General features: G+C 40.8%; 1 long non-coding RNA gene across 2 annotated transcripts in view; it reads left to right on the forward strand.

Annotated features, from left to right (window-relative positions):
• The window catches only part of LOC141925853 (uncharacterized), a 156788-nt gene extending 142198 nt beyond the window's left edge, over positions 1-14590 (forward strand). The window contains exon 6 of one of the 2 annotated variants that reach the window (XR_012623963.1): positions 13525-14590. This is a non-coding gene — a long non-coding RNA (uncharacterized LOC141925853). The remainder of the gene's footprint in view (positions 1-13524) is intronic. The other variant, XR_012623965.1, reaches the window with a different exon arrangement.
• The last annotated feature ends 1148 nt before the right edge of the window (positions 14591-15738 follow it).

The following is a 15738-nucleotide window of genomic DNA, read 5'->3' on the forward strand; positions in this document are numbered from 1 at the left end:
CACAAAATCTTGTGGAAAGCAGGTATAGCACTAGACAGAGTAGCATGGATGCTGCTGTCCTGCTCAGGTGCCATCAGAGGACTATGCCAAAACAAAACAAGCTCCTCTTTCAGAGGCATGTAGCTCATCCAGTGCAAATGTTAAGAATCGAGAACAGAAACACAGAATCACAGAATCATCAAGGTTGGAAAAGCCCTTGAAGGTCATCCAGTCCAACCATTAACCTAACACTGACTGTTCCCAACTACACCATATCCCTCAGCGCTATGTCTACCCAACTCTTAAACACCTCCAGGGATGGGGACTCCACCACCTCCCTGGGCAGCCCATTCCAACACCTAACAACCCCTTCTGGAAAGAAATACTTCCTAATATCCAGTCAAAACCTTCCCTGGTGCAACTTGAGGCCATTACCTCTTGTCCTAACGCTTGTTACTCAGTTAAAGAGACTCATAACCAGCTCTCTGCAACCTCCTTTCAGGTAGCTGTAGAGGGCGATGAGGTCTCCCCTCAGCCTCCTCTTCTCCAGACTAAACAACCCCAGTTCCCTCAGCCGCTCCTCATAAGACCTGTGCTCCAGACCCTTCACCAGCTTCGTTGCCCTTCTCTGGACACACTCGAGTAATTCAATGTCCTTTTTGTAGTGAGGGGCCCAAAACTGAACACAGTCATCGAGGTGCAGCCTCACCAGTGCCGAGTACAGGGGTAAGATCCCTTCCCTGTCCCTGCTGGCCACGCTATTTCTGATACAAGCCAGGATGCCATTGGCCTTCTTGGCCACTTGGGCACACTGCTGGCTCATGTTCAGCCGGCTGTCAATCAACACCCCCAGGTCCCTCTCTGACTGGCAGCTCTCCAGCCACTCCTCCCCAAGCCTGTAGCACTGATGGGGGTTGTTGTGGCCGAAGTGCAGCACCCGGCATTTGGCCTTATTGAAACTCCTACAGTTGGCCTTAGCCCATCGCTCCAGCCTGTCCAGGTCTCTCCAGAGCCTCCCTACCCTCGAGCAGATCAACACTCCCACCCAACTTGATGTCATCTGCAAACTGACTGAGGGTGCACTCGATCCCCTCGTCTAGATCATCAATAAAGATGTTAAACAGGAGTGGCCCCAAAACTGAGCCCTGGGGGACACCACTTGTGACCGGCCACCAACTGGATTTAACTCCATTCACCACAACTCTTTGGGCCCAGCCATCCAGCCAGTTTTTTACCCAGCGAAGCGTGTGCCCATCCAAGCCACGAGCAGCCAGTTTCGCCAGGGGAATGCTGTGGGAAATGGTGTCAAAGGCCTTACTATAGTCAAGGTAGACTACATCCACAGCCTTTCCCTCATCCAATAAGCAGGTCACCCTGTCGTAGAAGGAGATCAGGTTTGTCAAGCAGGACCTGCCTTTCATAAACCCATGCTGACCGGGCCTGATCATCTGGTTGTCCCGCATGTGTTGTGTGATGGTACTCGGGATGAGCTGCGCCATCAGCTTCCCGGGCACCAAAGTCAAGCTGACAGGCCTGTAATTTCCCGGATCATCCTTCCGACCCTTCTTATATATGGGCGTCACATTGGCCAATTTCCAATCTGTCAGGACCTCCCCAGTCAGCCAGGACTGCTGGTAAATGATGGAAAGTGGCTTGGCGAGCACCCCAGCCAGCTCCTTCAGCACCCTCGGGTGTATCCCGTCCAGTCCCATAGACTTGTGTATGTCTATGCCATGCAGTAGGTCACTGACTATCTCCTCCTGGCTTGTGGGGTGGTCGTTCTCCCAGTCTCTGTCTTCTGGCTGAGGAGGCTGGATTCCCTCAGTACAACTAGTCTTGTTATTAAAGACTGAAGCAAAGAAGGCATTAAGCACCTCAGCCTTTTCCTCATCACTTGTTACCATGTTTCCTCCTGCATCTAGCAGGGGATGGAGGCTCACAGGTGTTACCACAGTTACTGATCCATCAATATCTGTTGTATCTTTGTTGTGCTGCATGTCTCCATCCCATGCCTCCACTGGGATAGCAGGGTGAGGGCTGACACAACAGTCCACAAACTCTAGTAATCTACCCTGGGGCTTATTTCTGGGAGTTCCAGTTTTGTCCCTTTCCCCCTTCAAAACCATATTGAGGCTAAGATTTTTTTTTCCCCATCTTAATTATGCTTAATTGGTGTTGCAATAGAAAAATTCAAGTAGCAACCCTGGCTACCTGTGCCCTGAGCAGTTCTCAGGAACCACGTGGGATTTTCTTAACATGGGATTTGAAGGTGGCAAAACATCCCAATGATGAAGTGACACATGGTATAGGGATGCCCCTTTGAGGTATCAGCTGAAAACATTTCTCTCCTCAGGGCCTGGTTCTGCAACTCTAACTTTGAATCACATGATCAGTAAGAGTCTCTATTCACAGAAGAGTCACCCAGTGAGATTAATGCCTGTGCAGGAACCTGAGCAGCTGAATGCCTCTTTCTAGAACTTAAAAATGTGCTTGTGATGCACTGTGAAATCTAACACTTAAAGATAATCTTCCTGTCATTTCTATAGGTAGCATGTCAAGTCCTGCCCTTAAAATCTAGTCTATGTGCAGTTCAAGTCAACACAAACTGCAGGCAATCTATCTCTTCTTAACATACTTTCCAAAGAATTTGGTTCATCCCACATAATACATAGAGAGGACCAACTTGTTTCACACTTTACAGACCTTCTTCTTCTCCTAAAATGAACAAACTACTGTGGCAATACCTGTATCAAATGGTAATGCCCAGTCTCAGACTGCACACCAACAATGTTTATTTTCATTTCTCTGGGACATAGTGTGCTGAGAGCTGTGGATTTGATAAACACCTTCACAACGTGTTATGGAAGTGCTCCTCTTGATCTAAAATGTGAAAACCAAGCATCAGTCAACATAAAATAAATGTGATATAGCATAGAGCAGAATAATGGTTCTATCACATATGGTATTGTGAGAAATGATTTTCTATGACAGCCAAGCATGAAAATGAACAGAAGACAAATGAATTTCCTGCACTACCTCACTAAGGGTTTCCTGTCCAGTAAAAAGTTATATAGGACAAACTGACAAGATCACCTGGAATTACGTAATCTGATCGGCATTATATGTGGCAGATAAAACATCTGTTTAAAGAAAATAAAGTGTACTTATCCATGATTCAGATACTGACCAGAACCAGATAAAATAGTGGGAAACTTTCCTCAAAAAATTTTTAACAAATCTTGCAAAGAGTTCTCAAACAATTTATGGTAGTGCAGCAACACAGACCTCTTCACATTTTCTGTTCTATCGACAAACATGCCACAGTTAATTTAAATGCTCTAGTTGTGTGATAGGTAGAGAAAGGATTGGTGGGTAATTTTGAAACTAAAAACATCAGGAGAAATAGGTGAAATGGGAGGCATTCAGAATAACATCTGTCAAGAAAAAAAATCATCCATTATTGGTCTCTCAGGAGGAAAGGTACTTTAAGCGTCACTGTCTTGTTCGCTTTGCCTGTGAAGAAAGTTTCTATCAATGGATTTTAAAATGCCACTTCAAATTTGGAAACAAGTTGTCCTCTACAAAACCAAACATTATTGATTTCAATACCTACTGGTTGTAAACAGCAGAAAAATAGCAGCTATATGCATAGGAAAAAATTTGAATTTTTAGTGAGATAAGAAACTCATCAATGAGATTCTCCTGAAACATTCATTATTGCCAGTAAAGCATGCCAGACTAACCCAAAACTCATGGATCTTCCCAAAACATACAGATTAAATCTTGAATCTTCTTTGTTATGTAAGTCTGAATATCCCATTCTCTTTCAGAATTTGTTGCCTGTATCTTAAAATGTTATAACAGGTTCCTTCAAAACAGAAGAGCAGAAATTTTTAAGCTGTGCATGCAGACAGGAGGTTTAGAGGGAGACAACAGAGTAGTGCACAGGAAAGGGGCTGGCTGGAAAGAGTTGAGTGCCGAGATGGAGGATCATTCTGGTGATAAGGGTGACATGGTAGATGATGGGAAGGTGCTCCAATGAGGGTGTGGGTGTAAGGGACAGCATTGGGGTGATGAGAGGAAAATTACTTTACCAGAGATATTTGAAATCAACTGGAAGGGAGAAGCCAGTCAGTTAGAACAATGCTCAATATATAGGTTTTGCAGGCACAGGGACTCTTTTTGTAGCTGGATACAGCAGGCACAGCATTCAGGCACCTGAAACACATCCTCCATATAAGGCTGCATGGGAAGCCAGGGGCCTGCATAGCCACAGGTTGCCTAAACCCCCTCCAGCTGTAAGCCCAGGAGTCTGCTGAGATAACCACAAACCACAGTCCTGCCCACTGTGCAATGGTTATAGTTTGGGAGACAGCATGATTGCAGTGACACTTGGACATCTGCTCCAGTTGCCTCAAAAATCAGCTCTGAGTGATTTAACCAGAATCTGCTAACATGAATTTGGCAGCTCCCTTCTTGTTAAAAATAACAAAACTAATAATGCTCTCCTCTTACTTAAGGACACATCTTGAAGTTTTTACTCTTGGTGAGTTAGCGCCTTCAGCAGGACTATTAGGTACAACTCAGCTGTCACACAAATGTCCTTTAACCAGGACCTCCTTCAGGCAGCAGGCCTCCTTTCATCCACAAGCACAGCCCCAGCCCCACAGAAACACAGCCAAACAACGCTGTAACTGTGGATCACTGGCTTCTCATGAGATACAGGTGTTCCAGGAGTTTCTCACTGCAATAAGACATAGGGATTTTTTCAAAGACTCATCTCCTTACTGCCTAATAAAAGATTTCTGACTGGCAACCCCACCTGAAAGAACTCCCTGGGGTTTTTTTGGGCTACTTACACCCATTCCCAGAGATATCCCCAGTTAGAGCTGGGAAGATGCAGCTAAATCAACTTATCAGAGAGCAAACCTAAAATTGCATTGGATGTGCAAAATTTTCCCAGGGCAACGGCACTGTTTTTATCAACACAAGTTTTACATGCCACCCATAATCAGTGGAAGAGACCAGTCTCTGGAGAGGGTGATTTAGAAGAGGACAATCATTTAGATGCTTTGAATTTCATTTCTGGAAAAACTCTCTCTCTCCATTGACTGTATAAGGAGCCTGGAGAGGCCAGGGAATGAAAGTGCAACAGTCTCCTCAGAGAGGTATCAGAAAAATCCTCATGAGAATTTGCCCAGAGAGGGCAGTCTCAGGAGACAGACCAAAATGTGAACAATAATTATGATGAACTTTCTTCAATCATTTCCCTGAAACTTTTTAACAGCAAAAGTAAGTAGACAAATGAGTTTATACATTGAACTTCTTAGTGAATAACACACAGAGAGAGGAAGGAACCTGCATTAAATTATTAGGAACAATGAAAATTCTTTTTGGGTAAATCTGAAAGGAAAATCTATGTATGCTCTGTTCCACTCGGGACGATCTGCTTCTTGTCACGTATGGCACGAGTTTGCCAGGGCACTTCTTTACTTTTGTAACAAAATAGCTTTGCGAATATCCTGGTCTCCAGAGGCAGATGTGAGGAGGAACTAGGAATCCTTCAGTTCAGAGTCTGACCCATCTGATCAAACCCATACACTTCTCTTCAGCAGGAGAAAAGTGTTGTCGCTGCGTTGTCTCAGGCCCTGTACATCAACCCTAATCTTCCTCCTGTTTCATCTTTCCCTGTATTTTTAGTCTGGACAGATCATTCTGTTGTACTTGAAGATTCACACACTCTCGTGCAACTGTTTTATTTCACCCCTCGCTCAGCAAGCTGTGCAACAAAAGCCAGAGAAGAGTGAGCTCTGTGTACTGTCAGTGCTACATAGTTCTGACTATTATTTCCGCTTGATGGCTTTGGTTTTATCCAAGGATTACTCAGTTTGGGAATAATGGGAGATTTACATGCTTGCACACAGGTCAAATGACAGTCAGAATGCACATGTGTTGCAATTTCTTCACCTACAGATTATTCCTGGTGACTGTTATTTTAAAGCTCCCCTAACCAGTAATGGCAGAAATTACTGTTGGAATCCTGTTTGCAGATGGATGCTGATGCCCTCCTGGTGTTCCAGAAGAATATTGCTTTGATACTGAATGATTAATTGTTTCAAATAATATTAGATTACCTTTTCTAAAGAGAAATTCTTAAGTACAATGAATAGGTCACTCAAGCTCGAACTTATTGGAAAAATAAAAATGTTTCCAAGTAGCTATTTCTTAAACCAAGACTGTTACTATTCTATTTTGAGTTTTAGACAAACTCAAGCAAATGAACATTAACTATAATGTCTTCCCCTCTGACCACAGGAACAACTACAGATGCTTTGCCATTGCCTCTGGTATTCCTAAAGGTTTCAGTAATCATTTGGAGATATTAAAAAGGAAACGGACAGAGAGTTATGCTGATTTTTGCTCCATAAAAAAGCAAAGTAAAAGCAAGGTGAATTTCACCACCTGTCCTACAACATAGCAATGAAAGAAATGACAGGTTTGCAGCTGTCAAGGAGTTACTGTGACTGGATGAAATACAGCTGTGAATTCTGGATGTAAATAATGAGAAGGCAATCTAGGAAAGAAACGCTATCTTATTGATCAAGTTATTCATTTTTAATGATGATGTACACACAGGCAGGCTAAGGAAGCTTACTGGCACCTAATTTAATTTTCAAGTTTTCCTAAGTTTCTTACAACCATATACTACTATCCAGACAAAGATGAAAGTATGCAAAGGATTCTCCATCACTTTTTGGGTCTCTGGGATTGACGGTCTCCTTAATGATATTCAGTCATGTGTGATCAAGCCTAGTTCCTGCAACACCAACAAAACTCTATCATGGGCTACACAGGGGTAAAAATTAAAGGAGTAGAATGGTCTCTTCTACCTCCTTAACATGCAGTAATGGGTGTGTGGGGGAAGAAGAGAAAATTGGTGATAATCCCAAAATGGGTTTCCTAAATGCACCTACCAGAAGCAACAGGATAATGGGCACTCCAGATCCATCAGCTGCACACCAGCAGGGAGCAGCCCCTCAGCTCACTTCAGGATCTCAACACTTTGTCCTTCCTGAGTAATGTATTTTGGTCATGGCACCTCTGGAATCCTTCCCTCAGCTCTTAACCCCTTCTGAGACTTCCTAGGGATGCAGGATGCACACTGAGGGACAAGTTTTCAAAACAGGAGCTTTAAAACAGAGGCCTATTCAGTGACAGTAATAGATCAGATGGCTTTTTTGTTTGCTTGATTTTAACTAAGAAGAGCTCCATCATAAATCTTCACTTCAAATTTGATTGCTTTATAATATATCATACTGTGATGTAACTGGCATGTGCACTTGGCTCTTATTAGGTGATGCCATATGGTACAATTAGAAGTGGAGACAGAGAGTGCCATTTAAATAAGTTAAACTTCATTCATCTACAATGAAACCATCCTCATTCATCTGCATGCATTCAAGATCCTAATTTAACCTCTAAAGAGATTCCTATTTGATGCTGCATATATCTTTTGTATTTTTGAATCTCTAAATCACTAAGCCAGACTTCTATTATAATTTGTGCACGTTGTGCATTTGTTTTCTTACTAACACGGTTTCACAGTCTATCACAGGATTAGTCGGATCAGGAAGTTGTGTGCAGTTTTCATTACCTCACGTTCTCAAAGCAAGCAAGGGCTCTTTGATGCATTTCTCGCCTCCCACTGGGAGATCTACCCAATTGAAGTAAACTCTGTCTTGTGATACTCACATTCTAGCTACAGCACAAAATAAATCTGCAGGTTATCAATAAAAGATTTTTAATTGGCAAGACTGTTTTATTTATTCATGGGAAGATAAGTGAGTCCTAGAATGCCTTCTTTCCCAGAAGGTTAGGGGGTTGCACACAACTCACAAATCTTTCTTGATAATCCTTTACTTGAACCAGAAATTATATTATGCTTTTGTTCTTTCATGCCTAAAACTGACCAAGCGGGCAATGATTTATTAAGCTAGAGTCTTGAGTCTCCTGCCACACAACCCACTTAGTCACAGTAATGGCTATGAAACAGATCATGCATTCTAAGATAGGCTATAATTTGTGTTAAAGAAACTTGTCTGTTTCAATTACCAAATTTAATTTGCAAAGCCCTATAAAAGGTTATGAAGTAAAAAGAAACAAAAAAGCTAAACTTTAGGTTGTAATGTTGTGTTACATATACACACAGAGTAGAAAAGAAAATAAGAATTTAGAATGGACCCAAAAGATAAAAACCAAATGCTTTCACATAACTAAACATTAAGCAGACCCTTGCAAACACATAGCATTCTTCCAGTCTACAGTTTTGCATCTTGAGTCTCTCTTTACAAATAATCAGAGGTAAAGGCAATCATATGCTTTTATACACTTCCTCAGTGAAAGACTGAAATGGGAGCCCACTTATAGAAGAAGATACTTTTCTTGAAGGATTCACTCTGGATTGTAAACAAAGTATGATGCATTTTGAGATGCTGATTAAGCACATCTTAAATTTGAATATGTCTCATTGATTTCAACTTACATCCAACGTTATATGCATTTCAGAGCAATTGAAGTTGGTGCTTAAAAACTGATTTTTTGGAGAATGCACCAGAAAAAAAAAGAGTCTTCACCATTTTCAGATAAATGTAGTTTCCCCAGCTACTCCAAATTATTTGGAACAAACCAATTCATTAAAAGTCACTTTAGTGATATATCTGGAAAAGATTGAGGCAACCTTAAGGCTACTTTTCATAGGTTAACAATCCAATCTTTTTCTTTGAAACAATGGATAATAGAAGATATTATCTATTATGACCATTGCAGTAGATTCCACCAGCTACTTATAGAGATGAAAAAGGAGACAGGAAGAGGCACTTTTAGAAGTTTCTCCAACATAAAACTACACATTGACCTTAAATACCACAATAGCTTTATGATTTTCTTTTCCCGTGTGAATGAGCAGTTAGGAGGAGGGAATGTTAAGTGGAAGAAAACAAATGGAAAGGCAGAGTGAAAGAACCAAGCGGATCAAAGTGGAAGATACAAGGGACAGGCATGGCTGAGATGTAGATAGTGAGGAGGAAGATCAGAAAGTTCATAGCTAGCAGAGGCTGGCACTGGACAGAAACAGGCTCAGAGGTACAGCCCCAGCCAGAAGCTAACATCCTCATGATTAGCGGACGCTTGCCAAGCTAACTTGGCTCATTTTAAGTGTGAAGGGGGCACTTCCTGCCACGGAAATAAATTAAGTTTTATCAAATTATTTCAATAGCCGGAATTAAGACTTTCCATCCAAGGTTAATCTTATATAAAATTTGCTTCTTCAGGAGAATGAAAGAACTAGATTCAAGTCTCAGTCACACATGTATCAGGCCAGCAGGTTGGGTGAATTTTTTTAATTTGCAACTTTGAAGTTACAATATGTGCCTAAGAAAAGGAACATGTGGTACATTGCCACCCATGCCCACAAGCTCCTTTTGTGATAAGTCCAAGCAAGCCACTTCTATTACCTCTATTTCAGCTTGTTCTGTAAAACAATTACAGCAATATTTGCTCACTGCAATTTGCGAAGGCACACTGGAGATCACAATACAAATGTTGATCCCCAGACTGCAGCTGTTACTTGTTGAAATTATTATTATGCAGCAATTGATTCAGACCTAGAAAGTTTCTATATGAAAATCGAGAGACTGCTGAGCCATTTTAGTCACCTTAGAAATATTTGTGAGGGACAGATGCAGTTCTATTCTAAATGGAGAGAAATGAAGGAAAGGAAGACGTAGGAGACGAGGCATCTGTGACCACAGCCCCACAGGACAATACATACAAAGACACAGGCTTGAACACAGAGATATACACCTGTACCCACTTAACAGCTACACATTTAAAATACTGACATTCTTTTCCTATTTCATCTCCACTGCTCATTCAGCACCCTGAACTGAGATAGTTTCAATATATTTTATAGTAGCTAGTTTTTAGAAATTGCCCTGCATTCTTCACAACACATTATTTCAAAGTGGCACTCTAAAATGCAGAGATTGCTGGATAAGATCAAGTGTTTTTGCCAAGATAAAAAAAAAAATTACTCTGCATTTTAGACCCAGTAATCTTGTTTCTTTCAATGATTGATGAAAGATCACTACTGAAACCTTCAAGTGAGTCAGCAGTGCATGCAGCACAGATGAAGTGTTGCAAGTGCAGTAAAACACACACCAGAAAAATGGTCTTGAGATTTCCCATTAAAATATACCCCCTTGCACCTGGATAGAAGAGGCACAGAGCAATCACCCAAGGCTTTTCCTAAAGTGTTTCTATCACAAGAATTACAACAATGAAAACATGCTGTTATTAAAAGATATAAAAAAGTAAATTATCATATTTAGTGAAATTAATGCATACAATCCTCTAGAGTCTCTACTATTTAAAGAAGTATTTGCATTGTAATAGCACAGATACTACTAACCATCTTCATCTGGCCAAGCCGTGAGGGAAATTTCTGTAATAAAATAGCCAGTGTGGAAAAGTTTCAGATAAAGATGATGTTGTATTATCCAAGGGCTCAATGTTGACTTAAGTCTGACCTACATATGCAACTGGCAGGTGTATTCAGGGGGTGCTTGTGTCAGGAACTGCAAGACAGGGTATTATATTTGTAAATATGGAGGGTTTCCTGCAAGTATGGTTTTGCAAATATGATGCCAACAAGACTATGTAAAAATGTCTGCTCTTCACAGGAACAAAGAAGCTTATACGCAAAAAAAGCCAAGGGCCTTTACTAGCCATTAGCTTTTACTTTTCTCTCTGTTTCTGTTTATTTTCCTTATAGAAACCATATCAAAAAAAGGAAAAAAATCCCCATGAATAGACAACACAAATGTCAGTGAACAAACAGCTCTTCAAGTTATTTCTTTATTTTAAAATATTGTCTAAATATTGCAGAAATGATAATCCTTTTTTAATCATAAAAATCTAAGCCAAATTTTTTTTACAGGGAATTATTCTGCCATTGTCATGAAGGTCTCTTTCAGTTGGTCATAACATTTTTTGATGCTGAAAAGGACATAATTTGTGCTATATGACTTTTTCCCTGCCAACCTCTTGCATACTTGACTGCTGAATGCTGGTCTCACGGGATCTTGTAGCGGAAAAATGCTCATTTCTCTAAACAGACAAGGCACCCACACAAGTTAGGGCGGGGCCAACTTTTCACTAAAATTGTTTCATGGAAGCTGATGCTATTTAAAGTGACTATTGAAGTGAGAAAATAGACATGCTTTCTGACTGGTTGTTAGGAATCACTCTAGAGATTTTACAGAGCGTGGTTGCAAATCATGTTACCCTTAAAATCTATTCAGTGTCATCTTAAGCCAGTACCAAAATATGTTTTAAAAGAAAGATAAAGGTCCTGACAGAATGGTTAGAGAATCCCAGGCAAATATATGATAGGAAATGATGACTGGATACTAGCTAGGATGCATGGGCACGCATGGGTAGAGATTGCAAAGTTAAAGGTGGTCAAAAATGGGAGCAGTCCTAAGTAACAGCAAAGGCTGGAGCACAGACTATCTGCATGGTCCTATCACTTGCTAGGTGTCTGTCAAAGTTGGAAAAGCTACGTTCACTTACACTTGCTACTGATTTGATAGCACAGGTTTAGAAAGGGGTCAAATACATAAGAAAGCAGAGCCATGCAAACATAACCTGTCAGATATTGTGAGTGAGATGGGCTTTCTAGTTCTGCCTTGGAAAAACTGATGTTTTGCCTTGCTTTAATGCTCCCAAGCCGCAAAGGCAAAAAAAAGTTTTCATCTACTTGGAATTTGTGCTTTGGATAATCAAATAAACTTTCTCAGACATTTGCTGAGTGCACAGCGAAGACATTATTAGGGGACACTTGACTAAATGTCCAAGACAGAACACAGACACTGGAGAGGCCTTTGGTCTCTGGAACCCAACACAAATTACAGAACCTGAATGGTGCTGATCAGTTCTGATGTGTGAAGAGTTCCCAAAGTCAAAAGTAATGTTTTTCCTAATCATTAACTGTTTAGATAATGCTGGTTTATTCAGCGGAATGGGAGGATCAGGGATGAAAAGGACTTGGATGACTACAGAAGATGAGAAAATTGAGTTGTAAAAAAAAAAAAAAAGTCAAACCAACAAAAAAACCCCAAAAAACCAAATAACAAACCCACCTGATGATATTACAGGAAAAAGTAAGCGCAGTGACACTACACATTATGAACCATAGAGATCCCGTAGCTAGAGCTGGCTTGGCTCCGGAAGTGCATGTAGTACAGCACTCCCCAGCTAGCACTGGAAACAGGACAAAGCATGTCTACACTCACAACAGTTCACCCACAGCCTGGGCAGTCTGGATGTGGATTAAAGTTATTTGCATGTATAAATCACCAGAAAAATATTTATAGCAGGGAAGTTTATACTGAAGCTTGGACAAGGTCACCTTTACTATCAGCTACTGATTGACATCCTGGAGTACTTGCTTTGCAACCAACACACAAGTCATCTCCATAGCAGCCAGGAAGCCATCTGGCTTCCTACTCCAGTCTGCATAATGGGGAAGGTTCTTTGCCTTGGCCGTGAACCTTGTGAACCTGCTTTGGCTTACATTGGCTGAGGGTTATGTACCTAGGAAGACTAAAATCTTACCACAAAAGTGCTTAAAAGATGCATAGCCTTAAGTTTACATATGGCTTTTTGTGGTGTGCACCCAAGCATACAATTTTTTGCCTTCCTTTATCTAAAACTCTGGCCAGACCCTGCCTCAGGCTTCTATGCCACAGCAACAGCGTTAACTGTGACTTCAGTAAGAGAGTCATCTTCTTTCTTTAGCTGATATACACTCAGTGCAACTTTGGCATACTTTGGAGACAGCATGAATAGCAGCACATTTTCACCTCAGGTCTACCTATGCAAGTGCTCCCTGCCTACTCCTCTCGTCCTCCTCAGACGGGGTCCAACAGCGGAAAAGTAGCCAGTACTGAGCTCCTTTCAATTATGTTTTTTCCAGTCTCTGCACCCAACTCACTACACAATTCCTTTCACGTCCATTTGTCAGAAATTTATGATCCTGCCAACAAGCAATTATACCTCATAGATAGCCCAGAATATTCAGCAAAATACACAGAACTGGCAGACTTGTAAGAACTGAACTTCATGCTCAAAACCCCTTTACTTCCGTATTAAAACCAAGTAGAGAAGTATCCATGAGACATACTTATGCTTATTCTTAAGCTGCTGGCAATTTTTCTGCTTTCAAAACACTTTACTCTTCAGTTCAGAGTTTATGCTGCTCCCATTTCATTCCCAGAGTGAATGTAAACTCAACAAATTCAGCCCCCTTTTCAGCAATTTTCTAACTATTCCACTATTCTTTCTGAAATGCAGTACAGCTGTCAGCAATCAGCACAAATAGGTCAAGAGCATAAATGGGATGGCTCTAAATCTCCTAGACTGTACAATTCCTGCTGTGGGACTTTGTGTGGTTTTGAGTTGTTTTGTTTTTTCTATTTTTCACAGCTCTTAGTGAAGAGCCTGTTTGCTGGAGTTTGTATGTGGATCTTTCACCTAGGAAATCTATTCTGTAAAACTGCTCTGAATGTAGATCCATCAGTTCTACTCTGTTTTTTTTTTCTAAGCAAGGAGGTGCTCAAGTGTCCTGAACATCAACACTCTTCTACTCTCCTACCACAGAATAAACCTCCAGACTCCATTCAGCACACTGCATCCTGATGTTGCTCAGTATCTGGCTGAGGAGGATCAAGTGAAACAGCCATTCAAGTCAATACAACTCTGATATCACGGTTTGGGGTTCTTGGGCCGGTTGGGTTTTTTCCTAAAAACTTGAACCATAAACCTGCCCTGTTGATAGTTCTGCTTCTGCATCTTCAGTAAGAGCTTCACACTCATGAATTTTCAGTGTTACAATTTTGCTTGCATTTAGGTGTTTCAGGCAAAAGAACCAGAATGCAAAGCTTTAACAATAGTTAGGTTTTTGGAAATATAATTACCAGGACACAGTTAGCATTATGGACTCACTATAGCCACCAGAACCAAAGCAGTTATCACCAAAGGATCTCAGAGCACGTGATAAATCACCATTAGGTATCATAGCACCTTTAAGATTTAGGCAAAAAGCTCTAAGGGGACCACCGTTAATGATGTGCAAGAGTACTTCAAATAGTTGCAGGATGGGGAAGGATACCTCCGTGTATATCACACTTGTGCTTCAAGTTGAGCTGATTTCATTCTTTTACCCTTGTTCATCAAGATCCAACAGAAGTGACAAACCAGAGAGGAGATCAGCTCAGAGGGTAATAGCAAACTGATGCAGATAAGCAGGTTGAACGTTTTAACAGCCAGTTATTCTTGGGATATCCAGAACCATTTAACATCATTTTAAGAACCTTTATTTGGCTATGCCACTCCATAGAAAATCCAGAGAAAGGGAAGGTGATAATGTATTACCGTGTTTTGAGTACCATTTTTCAATCATTTCCTTTAAATACTTTTTAGCATGAAATAATAAAACCATGCAGTTAAAATGTCATAAGCAGAAATGCAATAAATGTAAATCTCCTATACCATACAATTTCTGCTCTGGGCTTTTTTAAGTGGCAGGGTGGGATGGGAGGGGTGGGGTGTTGGAGGGGAGGGGAGTGCTATATCAGCAAAGGGAAAGAAACAGAAAAGTGAGGAGGGAGAAAAATGCTGGAAATTTAGCTACAGTACAGTCAAGACAGGAAGAACAAGTCTCATTGCACCTCAGAAAGGTCTAGTAACAGCCTTTTTCACACAAGCCTGTTCTAATCTAGTGTACTACTTAGGAAAGAATGCTTCTGGAGGGAAAATGTGCCAGACCTTTCTTACAGGTCTTCAGAGGAGGGTACGCAGTCAGGAGTCTGAGCAGTGCATGCTCCTGATACTGGCTTGCCCATCGGTGGTCAGCAGACATGGCTTTCCCTCTTCCTTTCTCTCCTTTTATTTTATTGCTACATTGCCATTTTTATTCTACTTGCAGAGGAACAAGGAAGATGGAACAATGTAAATATTCTAATTTTTAGTTAGCTAAGAGATTCCTGCTGCCTTTTCCTACCGAGACAGGTGCTGGAATTGATACTGAAACTTTTCAGAATTAAAGTTCATTTGTATTATCTACCTTCAAAAGGCCTCAACAATAACTCTTACTCTAAATCAAGCTTTAATGTACTATAGATTGCTACATTTGAATTAAACATTCCCCAATAATACTCTGCTATTGTTTAGGTGAACAATTATGTGCAGATTCATCCCTGCTTCAGTGCAGACTCAGTCCTATACAGACAGCTAACTGAATAGGTTTCTGCAAGCATAATTATCTAGTCTGATTAGGATATTGATTGTATACTACCATTTTGGAGTTCTGAAAAAGCACACTGAAGATTTTAAAGATAAAGGTAATTGACTAAGAGAAGAATGATCACTATACCTTTCAACCCCCTCTGTATAAAAGAGGCATTATCCCAATATACAAAGGATTTAATTGTACAGTTATTAGACATCACTAGATTTTCAGCCAAATGCTTTTTAAGAGCAACACCATAGAAGGTTTTATTATGAAGGGAATGCCCTACAAAAATCTCTGAAAGGATCTGGAGGTTCCAGAAAACATCCAGAACTACAGATAACAGTATCTATAATGCTATTGCATTGTTTGCCATTACTGATACTATCTGGTTCCCTACTACCAGATGG

This window comes from Strix aluco, chromosome 7 (genome assembly GCF_031877795.1).
Source record: "Strix aluco isolate bStrAlu1 chromosome 7, bStrAlu1.hap1, whole genome shotgun sequence".
Taxonomy (NCBI): domain Eukaryota; kingdom Metazoa; phylum Chordata; class Aves; order Strigiformes; family Strigidae; genus Strix; species Strix aluco.